The following is an 11,130-nucleotide window of genomic DNA, read 5'->3' as shown; positions in this document are numbered from 1 at the left end:
CACACAGGTTACAATTTCCTGAGCTTTGCTGACATGCTGCACAAAGTCCGCACAGCTCCTTCCGGACTCTCCTCTTCAAACTCTTTCTTTCTAGGCTAGGTCTTGCTAAGAACCTTAACCTGAAAGTTTGGATAAGCTACATATCTGTGCCTGTGGAGAGTTCAGTTCTTCTAGGAGTGGTGAATGGAGGATAGGGGTGGCTATGAGGGGAGGAGGAGGCCACACATCTTTCCTCCCGGTGCAGACCCAAGTGTGACAGCACTCAGACTTTCTGAATCAAGGAAAGACCCTTAGACCTTGCAAGGGAGGAGGCTTGTGTAACAAGATATGTGTGAGTGGCTCGGCCTCCAGCAACCCCTTGGCTCTGTCTCCAGTGACCCCTTGGCTCCGCCTCGGATGACCTGTTTTCTTCCCCACCACTCAGACTGGCTACTAGCCACCACTGGGAAGTATACGTAATTGCTCAGCAGATGTCCAGTGGACATAGTAGGTGGGCGAAGCCACAGAACAGCTTGGCTAGCAATGCCCATCGCAAATACGATGCTGACAGGCAGATGGGCGAAGCCTCAGGAGAACAGGCATTGCTAGCAATCCCCACCCCAAAGACATGCCAGATCGCTGCCTCTGGCAGCACTGCACTCTTCTTCCTGCGAACAAAGGAGTCATTTGTCAGTAGATGTCCAATCCTGATAGGCAAGTGGGCGAAATCGCCAGAGAACAGGCTTGGCTAGCAAACCCCACTGCAAACACACTCCAAATCGCTGCCTCCGGCAGCCCCGTCCTGAAAGATTTGACAAGCTACATATCGATGCCCACAGAGCTTTCAGTTTTTCTAGGAGTGCTGAATGGCAGATAGGGGTGGCTATATGGGGATGAGGAGACCACACATCTTCTCTCCCAGTGCACACTCAAATCTGACAGCACTCACACCTTCTGAATCAAGGAAAGACACTTAGACCTTGCAAGGGAGGAGGCTTGTGCAGCAAAATAGGTGCCAGTGGCTCTACGTCCAGTGAATTGTTGGCTTCTCCTCCAGTGACCCCTTGGCTCCACCTCTGCTGACTTGTATTCCACCCCAGCACTTAGATTGGCTACCAGCCACCACTGTCCGTGACTTCTCTCCCAGCACAGAGCCGCATGTGACAACCACCTGCCCTTCTCCTCAAAGGTGAGTTTCCTGAGCTATGCTGACATGCTGTATGCAATCCACACACCTCCTTCCTGACCCTTTTCAACCCCTTTTTTTCTTAGCAGGCTAAGTCCTGCTGCAAACCTTTGCCTGAAAGGTTGGACGAGTTACACATCTTTTCCTGCAGAGCTTTCAGTTCTTCTAGGAGTTCCTACATATAATAACCCACATGGGCAGATATTAATGTAGATAACCCATTTAGTAGTGCAGTGAGAGAAATGGTGTAACGTGAAATGCTGATGATCCATCGGACATTGAAATATTTTGGTTTCGACAGATAAAGCGAATACAGAACACCCACTACATTTAAAGTGACCCTGAACTGAGGACACAGGAGTAATAGGTGAATCAATGTCAGAATGAACTAACGAATCCCTAAAATCCTTATCACATTTAAATCTTATACGTGGTGCGTCACTGCAACCAGGTATATGACTCACTACATGCCAGTGTTTACACATAACTTTCATAATGGCAAAGGACAAATGAGAGTGTTCCAGAGAATATGTGATCGTATTACTAGAACACCTGCTAGAGTGGTTTAGGGCACAATCCTAACTAGATAGGCGGTCACCTCTGAACTCGGAGGCATCCACCTATCCTAAGCAAGGCAGGAGAGGGACCGGGGGCGGGGGGATTGTTCCCTCCACATCTCCCCTGCCTTGCTGTTTTTCACTAGACAGCCGTTTTCAGCTGTCTAGGAGTGGGGGGCCTGACTGGGAGAGGAAGCTGCCATACAACACATAGGATGTATCGTACACGCAGCTCTGCTTTCTCCGCCCTGGAACGCCCCCCAGCCCCACCTCTTTTCAGTCACTCCATGCTCATCTTCCGAGTGTGGAGGATGGGGCTTCTCCGCACTGCTTCCAAGGCAGCATGGACAAGGGGGGAGGTCAGATTTCCAGGAACCAACATCGAAGTGCGGGCTCCGAGGTCAGTTCCTGGAAAGGAGCATACCCTATGGCCCTCTAGACAGTGTCTAGTGGCCATAGGATTGCTTCCTTAGTTACCTAAATCTAGAAACTACGTCTGCTCTTCTCTCAGCATTCCTAATAACAGTCATTGGGTAACCCGTATCCATCAACTGATGTCTAAATCTATTTTTTTTTTATTAACATACTCTGTATCTGTGAGGATCATGTTTATATCTTAAATGTGTAACCTTATATGTGTGTTATGTTACTTTTTGCAGTTTTTCAGTTTAATTTCTGAAGAACTAGTCACTGCGAAACAGGGTTATACTGGTATCCTGTAATACTAGTATCCTGTAAATATCAAGATCTTTATTTATATCAAGATTCTCAGATCATTGTTTCAATAAGTTTGATGTTTCCCCTTCTTCTCCCCTGTATCTGAGTCTTCCATATCTTTCACTGATCTCACTCCTCTTCTTGCTGCTTTCCCTCCTTTGAAGGAACTCAAACAGAATGCAACAGGGTAATTTGATAGCTCATTATCTGCAATCTATTTAAAAACAGAACAAACGGCATTTAATGTGGGAGACACCATGGAGGATCACAGCATCAGCTAAAGAGCCCACAAACTTCCATGAAAGAGCCATCGCGATAGCATGATTAAAGGTCCATGTGAAGAAAGCCCATGTAAGAGGACACCTTGATGCCATTCAGTTGTCATCTTATACCAGGAATCGGGAACCAGTGGACTGCAGTGCCCATCACCATCTAGAGGACCACATGTTCTCCACCCCATCTTATACAGTGGGATGGCGGTACGTCCCCTCGCCTAATCCTGTTTAATCTTAATTCTCCCTTCAAGATCTACATTATATGCCATCTAAAAGTCACAGCAGCTGACAAAGAACCAGATCCCTTAAATACAGCTTGTTCATTCAACAGGCAAAGAAATATGTGAGGTGTGTGTGTGTGCATGTATGTATATAAATCACGGGGAAGGCAGAATTCCAAAGAGAACTGACAACCTTTCTTTAATACATCAGTTGGCTGCTAGTGGAAGGTTCCAAGGACACCTGTAACTGCCGTGAGACTTGGAACTGTAGATCATCTAGATGATGGCCCAGGGCAATCAACCCCAGCAATTGTCCTATGCCAAGTCACAGGAAACAAGTACCTTCTGGGACAGGTAAGCTCAAAGCCCACTAGGCTGATAGCTAGGTTATGCAGTAGCTATTGGATACAATATTTCTAGGAAATCCATATCTCTAAGATGAGTGGGAATGCTTGAACATTTTCATTAATGACACTAAGAGTAGTACTCCGAAGTCACACCTTGAAGGCTAAAGGAGCACGTATTTGGAGTTAAAAATGGTTCTCCCTACTTTCTTCCTTACATAGAAGAGGGGTTTAGAGTGCAATCCTATGCATGTTTAGACAGAAAAAGTCTACTGGGAGCATACTGGGAGTTGTAGGGCTTTTTCTGTTTAAACATGTGTAGGATTGCACCCTTAATGTTGCTAGCTTATGGGAAATGCCTCATGTCTTTAAGTTGGAGTGCTTCTAGATGGAGGGCTCCTAGCACTAACAATTCAAAGATGCTGTGCAGCTCTTCCATCTTTCCTTCCTTAATGAGTTTTCCATGATAAGGAAAAAAGATAGACAAAGTGGTGGGAAGACCCAAGAGGGTTACACGTGGAAACCCCCCCCCCCCCGCAATCTGTGAATGAAGCAAGGCAATGGAGCTATAAAAGCCTTGCCTGGAAGCACCCACACACTCAATACACCCTTGCTCTAGGGATCTGAAATCTCTTGTTCTGTACACTACTTCTAGCTATTGTTGACCTCCCAAAAGGGGAAACGGATGCTGACATCATACTAGGGCCTCTCTTAATCCTCGAGGTGGCTTGGGGCCACCAGAGAGACCATGTAGGAATGGAAGAGAAGATGGTAGAAGTAGGTAAGAAAGGAACTGGCTAAACCAAACGCTTGTAGTCATTGACCATGCAGGCTGGGGATGATGGGAACTTTAGTCCCACACATCTGGGGTGCACAAGGTTTGGGAAGGCTGCTTGAATACTTGGTGACTTTAAGGTGGCACATCTTCATGGAACTCCTAGAGGGGTTTAAGGGGCTTTCCTACCAAAGGACCCTCGAATCTGTACCACACAATAGGAAGAAATGAATGTGTACAGTCTGCAACATCAATTTTTGATGAATGGCTTATTAACAAAAACAGCTCCGTGGCACTCCAAATACAGACACATGGATAAGCTTTTCTTTCACTAGCAGAGTTTGAGTGCCAGTCCATACAGCAAAGGCACTCCAAGCGTAGAAACAGCGTTTTGAGCAACAAATGCTGAACTGTGAAACAAATGTATGGCTGTAATTGTAAAATTCTGTGGACGCTGTCTCTGTGGAATCTAATGTGCATCGGGCATGCAGTTAATAATATTCACCATGAAAGTTGAAGTAGAATCCTGTCTGTTGCTCAGACACTGATTCCTTGAAGGAAGAGCTAATGGTATGTTGCTGAAAGCTGAGAACTTGTTGGTCTGTATCAAAAGTATTGTGATGGGTTTGGGGTTCGTCTAAATGAGGAACTTTACAGCCCAGTGCCTCTGATTGCAAAGAGATTCAGGATCCCTTCCGAAGCCTGAAGGCAACACTTGTTAAGACTCAACAAATGATAGCTGGTAACATCCTGGTGATGTGCTTCAGTGGGAGCTGGAATGACCCAAAAATGGGTGGAGATGATTCAATTTTCTTCCCCTCTCCGCTCCCACTAGATAAGGGGAGAGGGCAAGTGAGGTCACTGGGTGTAGCATGACATCATCAGTCTGCGCTGGAACTGAGACTGAAAGGGGGCAGAGAGCTGACTGTGCAGGAAATTTTCATTGGGCTCCCTAGAAATCTAATAGGGAACAGGAACCTGTTGGGTGTGTTAGTGCTGTGAACCCTCATCTTATGCTCAGCCTGTATATACGTGTAGATATACATTATCACAAGTGCCACCACTCAGAGAGGGGGGTGTATGTGCATAATAGTCTTTTTTTTATATGAAGTGTGTAATCTAGAGACTTTGGCCCAAACTACACAGAGGCATCTTCTGATGCTGATGCAGTTTAAAAATGCATTTTCTTGAATTCGCATCTACTCCTCCCATGCACCCGTAGCCAGTTAATCTGGTGTAGAGTTGATATAAATCTCACTTCCATGAGAAAACATAATCTTAAACCACATTAATTTTTCTATGTAGGAGAAGTCTTGGGACATCAACAAGTTTCCTTCCTTCCTTTTTTTTTTATGTTTATTAAGTTTCGCAGGTGCAATGATGCATGGAGATTGGAAAAAAAAGTTATCCCAAAAGCAACGTGCTGACTTTTTCAGGAGTAGGCCTCATTGAAGAGAATGTCATTTACTTAGGAGACGTGCTTATCGGCGCATTTTCAGCTAGTTGTTCCTTGAGGTAAAGAAATAAGGTGTGATGATGTGCAGGTAACACCTCCCCCCCCCCCCAAGTCAGTGGATGGTGAAGCCAACAGGAAGGTTTAACTCCTTCCTTTCCTGCTGGGTCCACCATTAGCCGATGCAACTTTCTCTTCTTCCTCCCCCACCCAGAGTAGTACCACAGGTTTAGGACACAGTGAGTTCCAAAATGCATGGAAGTTGCAATAACAAGAAAATCTGTCACAAAAGGACTATGGAAAAATGCAGTTTTTATGGCAAGAAAATCTGGGATTGATACAGATCGGGCATAACGTCATGTGTCACACCTGTGTGTGAAGCACAGTAGCACTGCAGTAAATTCCCCATGTACATTGCACCTACCTAAAATACAAGTCTGTCAGCCATACATTCTCAGTAAACCCTAAATGTGAATCCTTTTGAGCAGCTAGGAGCTGTATAAATATTAACCACCCTGTGAGGCAAGAAAGTTCAAGTGTTAATACATCTCTTGGGATGCCTTTCTTCGAGGTGAATCTCCTGCAATAGAAGCTGTGGCTGATTCTGCAGTTGGACATCCATTTATCCTCAAGGTAGATAAAGGACTAAGATGGGTTCTGGATTCCAACAAGCCCATGATCTCCAATGGTAATATTGTTTTGGCAGCTTTCTACAAGAGTACCCATAGGTCCTCAAAAATTGGCCAATTAGTAATCTGCTACCTCCTGATTACTACAGTTTCATCTCATTTCTGCTGTAAGAAATTGGTTCCAGAAACTACCATAACTGGCCACAGTAGTAACCTGAGATGCTACTTCTAGACATGTCATACTGGGAGCTGTGATGTTGGCAAGTGTCAAGAGTGTATACAAGCAGGTGCTGGAGTCAAAACCTATGCTAGTACTGTGCAGAGTAGCTATAGCCAACACTGTTTTTATGCCCATCCGCAGCTAGGGATGGACAAATATGTCAATTTCAGTTTCTCTCTGTTTCTCATTTTCTAATCTTAAATTCAGTTCACTTTGAGCTTTGCAAACTTCTCCAGTCTTAATTTTGGTATATCACAAATTCTGAGGGTTTTTTTAAAAGTTTGCATGAAAATTCAAATTTGTGCACATTTCTCCTGATACATGCATTTTTACCTAATATACACATTTTTGCAAACAATTTCCATAATGCAGTTTGAATATTATTTTCCATAATATACAGATTTTAATATATTGTTTACAAAATTCTATTGCAAAATTCAGAGAAGTGTGAAAGTGTGAAATTAGATAAGTTTGCATTAAAATGAGAAATTCAGTTCATAACCATCCCTAGCCACAACATATCAAGATGCCTTTCAAAGGCAACCCAGACACAAATCTGAATGATAAGCTTTATCCAGCTCCCTGAGCCTTTTTAATAAAACAGTGACTTTGTCTTTAAAGCTCTCAAAAGTGGTTCAAAAGCCAGTTTTAAGCTTTACGGAATTGTAACACCATTATTCCCTTGACTGTAGATGAGATACCACACACAGCATCTGAAGGTTTTGAAAATGCCAAGCTATGCTCTGATGCAGATGAAAGTTCAGGTGAGTCAAGACTACCTGCGGAGGTGGCCAAGATGTTGTTGCAAGGTATGGACATAACTGCATGGAAAAGAAGCGAAAGGGAGGTGGCAGTAAACCTGGGGAAATGGAGGTTCCTGGCTTGCCTTGAATACTCTTCATTCCTCTTAGGTATCACTTCAGAGAAAGGGACAGTCCTGGGACAGATCCTAACCACCATGGCTGGACTTGTAATGCATATGCTATTTAGCCTCATCTCTTAGCTGTGTGTGCCAGTCTAGTAGCTTGTGTGTGTAAAAAACAAAAACAAATGTGAAGCTTTTCTTCTAGCTTAACTTATGTACTAGATAAAAGTGAACTAGACAAATTATAATGCTTGTTGTGTAAGTAAAGGCTAAGACCAGGGAGATCATCCCCTGGATGGTCTGAAGCATAGTGAGTATTGGAATGAAAAGTAACAGTAATATGGCAGCTATCAAAATGTTGTCCATTCAGTTTGATGTGTCAAGTAATACAAAACTGTGGGGTATAATAGTGGGCCTCAAGAACAGGGTTAAGTGTTCTAACTAATGGTGGTAGCAAGTGTGTTTACAAGTAAGATTATTCATGGTATTAGAGATAGACATTTATAGTCTAAGGGCATGATCCAACCCAAACTGAGCACTTCGGGCTCAATCGTACAGTGGCTGTGTGCGTATTGAAGCATCTGCTCCTGTCCTACTGAAATTAATGTGATTTAAAAGTGCTTAGTTTGGGCTGGATTGTGCCCTTGGGGGCTATAACCATCTGGGTTATACTCTCTGCATGCAGTCAAGGGAGGTGGGCACAGTGCTTGACCCCTAAAAAGAAATGCACTAAAATTTGGGCCTGTATGGGAGCCCTCCCATATGGTAGGGCGATCTTCCCATATGTGTGAGTGGGTATTACATGTGAGGATGGGTGTGTGGCATGCATATATGGGAGCATGGATTGGCTCTGCCCATTGCCAGCACTGGCCTTGCCCACTGTGGTTTTGGCCTTGCCCACTGTGGGCATGCGGCCCTGGACAGGTATTGCCGAGGGAATACAGCCCTCAAGGTGAAAAAGGTTCTCCACCCCTGTGCTCTCCTATCAGTCCATTGTTCTGCTAACTTTCTTCTGGCTGTTCTTTGCAACACCCCTTGTGGGTGCCAGAAGCTGTACATCTGAATCCTCATGGAACAAGGGTGCTGTACAGAAGTGATGCTGCCTTTAAATTTAAAGAGTTCCTATTATAAAGTTTAGTACAGAGACATTTTTTCCTTTTGCTGGCTGAAGAAAGTAGGATATTAGCTAGGAGACTTAAGAGTTCCAAGTTTATCAATCCTGTGTAAGTTTAGACAGAAAAGTCCTACAACTCCCAGCATGGCTGGCTGGGGAATGCTGAAAGTTGTAGGACTTCTTTCTGTCTAAACATGCATAGGATTGCACCATAAATGAATTTCCTTTCAACTATCTATGGTATTTGAACGATGCTAATGAGTCTATAACACACGGGGAGCTGCACACCACCTATTTAACATAACATGTAATTTGACTTCATAATATTCCATGGGCAGGGAAATTCTGACTTCCAGTGTGGGATTGCTCTGCCTTACTCCCATCATTTTGAGGCACTTAAAAACTGCAGGAAAAAATAGATGTGTTGAGCTTTTTTCCTTTTTTCATGGTTTTAGCTGTGTGAACAGCCGAGATCCTTAGCCTCGAGCCTGAACAGGAAAATAATGAAGATAATCTGACAAGATTAACTGTATCTTGTACTGCGCTCTTGTAACTTACAATTAAAACCAGTATAATTATTGGGTTTTGCTGAGTTATCCCAGGGGCCTGTTTGGCTCATAGGGTGTGGGATACAAATTCAGTGAATGAAAATATATTTAAAGGCATATTTTCATACATTCTCCCAGGGGAATCTAGGAAGTATTTAATTCTTTTTTTTTAATTACGGGGCATAAATCCTCTCTTTTTTTCCTTTCTCACTGACACACATGTAAAACACTAATCGCATAATCCTTACTCTCAAGTAAGTGTGTATAGCAGCCTTCCCTACCTTGGTGCCCTCTGGATGGTTTGGACAACAATTCCCATCAACTCCAGCTAGCATAGCTAGTGTTCAGGGATGATGAGAGGGCACCATGTTAAGGAAGTGTATAGGACTGCAGCCTAAAACTGCGTGAAATTTTACTTATTAAAGTTCCAGAATGTCTTATTTACTCGTCAATTGGTATTGGTACGAATGAATTATGGGTATCAACTCCAGTTCAATTTACAGTACAGCAGATGTCCCTATTTTTAGATGATCTGATTGTAGGTAATAACGGAAGCCAAGCATACCTGGATGTTGTGTGCTCTGTACACTAAACTGTGTATGGATTGTACACTGGCCAAATAGGGTTTGTGTGATATGACACTCGGTCACAGTGGGAACAGCTTTGAACTATTGACTGGTGTTAGATTGAAACTTCTCACCTCCTAGTTATTGTGGAGGTGCATTTCTAAGCCCCGCCTTGTCTTAATTAACAAGAATACTTCAAAATATTAATGTTTTGTGTACTCCTTGTTGTCTTCTGGACTGAGAGATAACCTGCCGATGGTGAAAGGCATTCTAACTTCCTGTACTGGGACAGGGGAAGAATAATGAATTCTAATATTCCTGTGGCTAGTGTGAGCTAATAGCTATTTTCTTGACAGGTAACAGATTTTAGAGAAGGGAAGATGAAAAGATGCTAGCCAAGGCTTCTGTTGCATTGGGCAGCAGCCCAATATCAAAGGAAGTAGTGCTACATGTGATCATCTGAACTTGGAACTTTTGGCAAGCTCCCGTTTCCCGTTTTGTGTCTGTTCAGCAGAGTCTGTCTTGCCATTGTGTGAAAGCTAAACTGAAGAATCTGGAATTTGCCTCCTGACTCACCATTCTGAGCCTCTGTAACATCCTGTGTTCATAGCTTTATGCAGCTGTTTTGAATAGGAGTTGGAACGTATAGCAAACTTGACTTTAATTTTGCCTCTTTAGCCTTATCAAAAACATTAAACATGGTCCCTGACCACATTTCAAATGACCATTCCACTACTGCTGTATAAAAAATAAATTTAACTAAAGCTTTTCTCACATCTTAGACCTGTCTTTATTATTATTTTTAAAGCTCCATTCAGTTTTCTTCCTCATCTTTTTATTGGTGATTTATTACCATTATAAATAAGATTTTAATTGCTGATTTTGTAACACGGTTGCTTGGCTTGACTCCCCTTACAGAAGGCCTAAAATTTATACTGGGGTAGGCAAGCTGGTGCCTTGCAGATGTTTTGAACGACAACAGGGCCTTTTCTGCTGTTGCACCCTGGTTCTGGAACGAGTTTCCTTGATCGGTTTGCCGGATGCCTACATTGTACTCTTTCTGGCACCAGGTGAAGACCTTTTTATTCTCCCAGGAATTTTAGCATTCTATTCTTTTAGCTCTGCTGTTTTAAAATTGTTACTGTATTTTAAATCTCTGCATTGCTACTAGGTTTTATGCTGGTTGTACTTCTATACTGTAGTTTTAATGCTCTTATATTGTTTTTATGCTGTACTTGTGGTTTTAAGTTTTGTGAACTGCCCAGAGTGCTTCAGCTATTGGGTGGTATAGAAATGTAATAAATGAATAAACAAACTCCCATATTCCCTGGCCGTGTTGGCTGGGGATTATGGGAGTTGTAGTCCAAAGCATCTGGAGAGCACCAGCTTGCTATCCCTGCTCTTATAGTATATGGGCTGCCACCAGAATTAGTCATACTTAAAGTAGACCCACTGAAATCAGTGGGAGTTAAATTACTCATGACAAACTTAAGTCCCATTGATTTCAGTAGGTCAACTCCAAGTATGACTAAGTCTGGATCCAACCCTGTGTATTACTTCTCTAACACAGCCTTTCCCAACCTGATCCTCTCTAGATATTTTGGACTACAACTCCCAATATTCCTGGTCATTGGCCATGCTGGCTGGGCCTGATGGGAGTTGGCGTCTAAAACATCAAGTG

At 43.2% G+C, this 11,130-nt stretch overlaps 1 long non-coding RNA gene across 2 annotated transcripts; it reads left to right on the top strand.

Annotated features, from left to right (window-relative positions):
• Nucleotides 1-247: 247 nt before the first annotated feature.
• Nucleotides 248-10,229, top strand: LOC146344766 (uncharacterized). Of its 2 annotated transcripts, XR_014792304.1 has the most exons (7): nt 248-1,168; nt 2,668-2,918; nt 3,147-3,289; nt 5,419-5,569; nt 6,079-6,140; nt 7,049-7,120; nt 9,806-10,229. It is a non-coding gene; the product is annotated as an uncharacterized LOC146344766 (long non-coding RNA). The 2 variants fall into 2 exon arrangements; XR_014792305.1 differs by lacking the exon at nt 5,419-5,569 and having other exon boundaries at nt 1,082-1,168; nt 9,806-10,222.
• The last annotated feature ends 901 nt before the right edge of the window (nt 10,230-11,130 follow it).

The sequence above is a fragment of the Heloderma suspectum genome, chromosome 5 (assembly GCF_057233095.1).
Source record: "Heloderma suspectum isolate Gila_16-S chromosome 5, 16-S_ref, whole genome shotgun sequence".
In the NCBI taxonomy this organism is placed as follows: Eukaryota; Metazoa; Chordata; class Lepidosauria; order Squamata; family Helodermatidae; genus Heloderma; species Heloderma suspectum.
The sequence above is the reverse complement of the archived record's forward strand: the minus strand, read 5'-3'. Positions and strand labels throughout refer to the sequence as shown.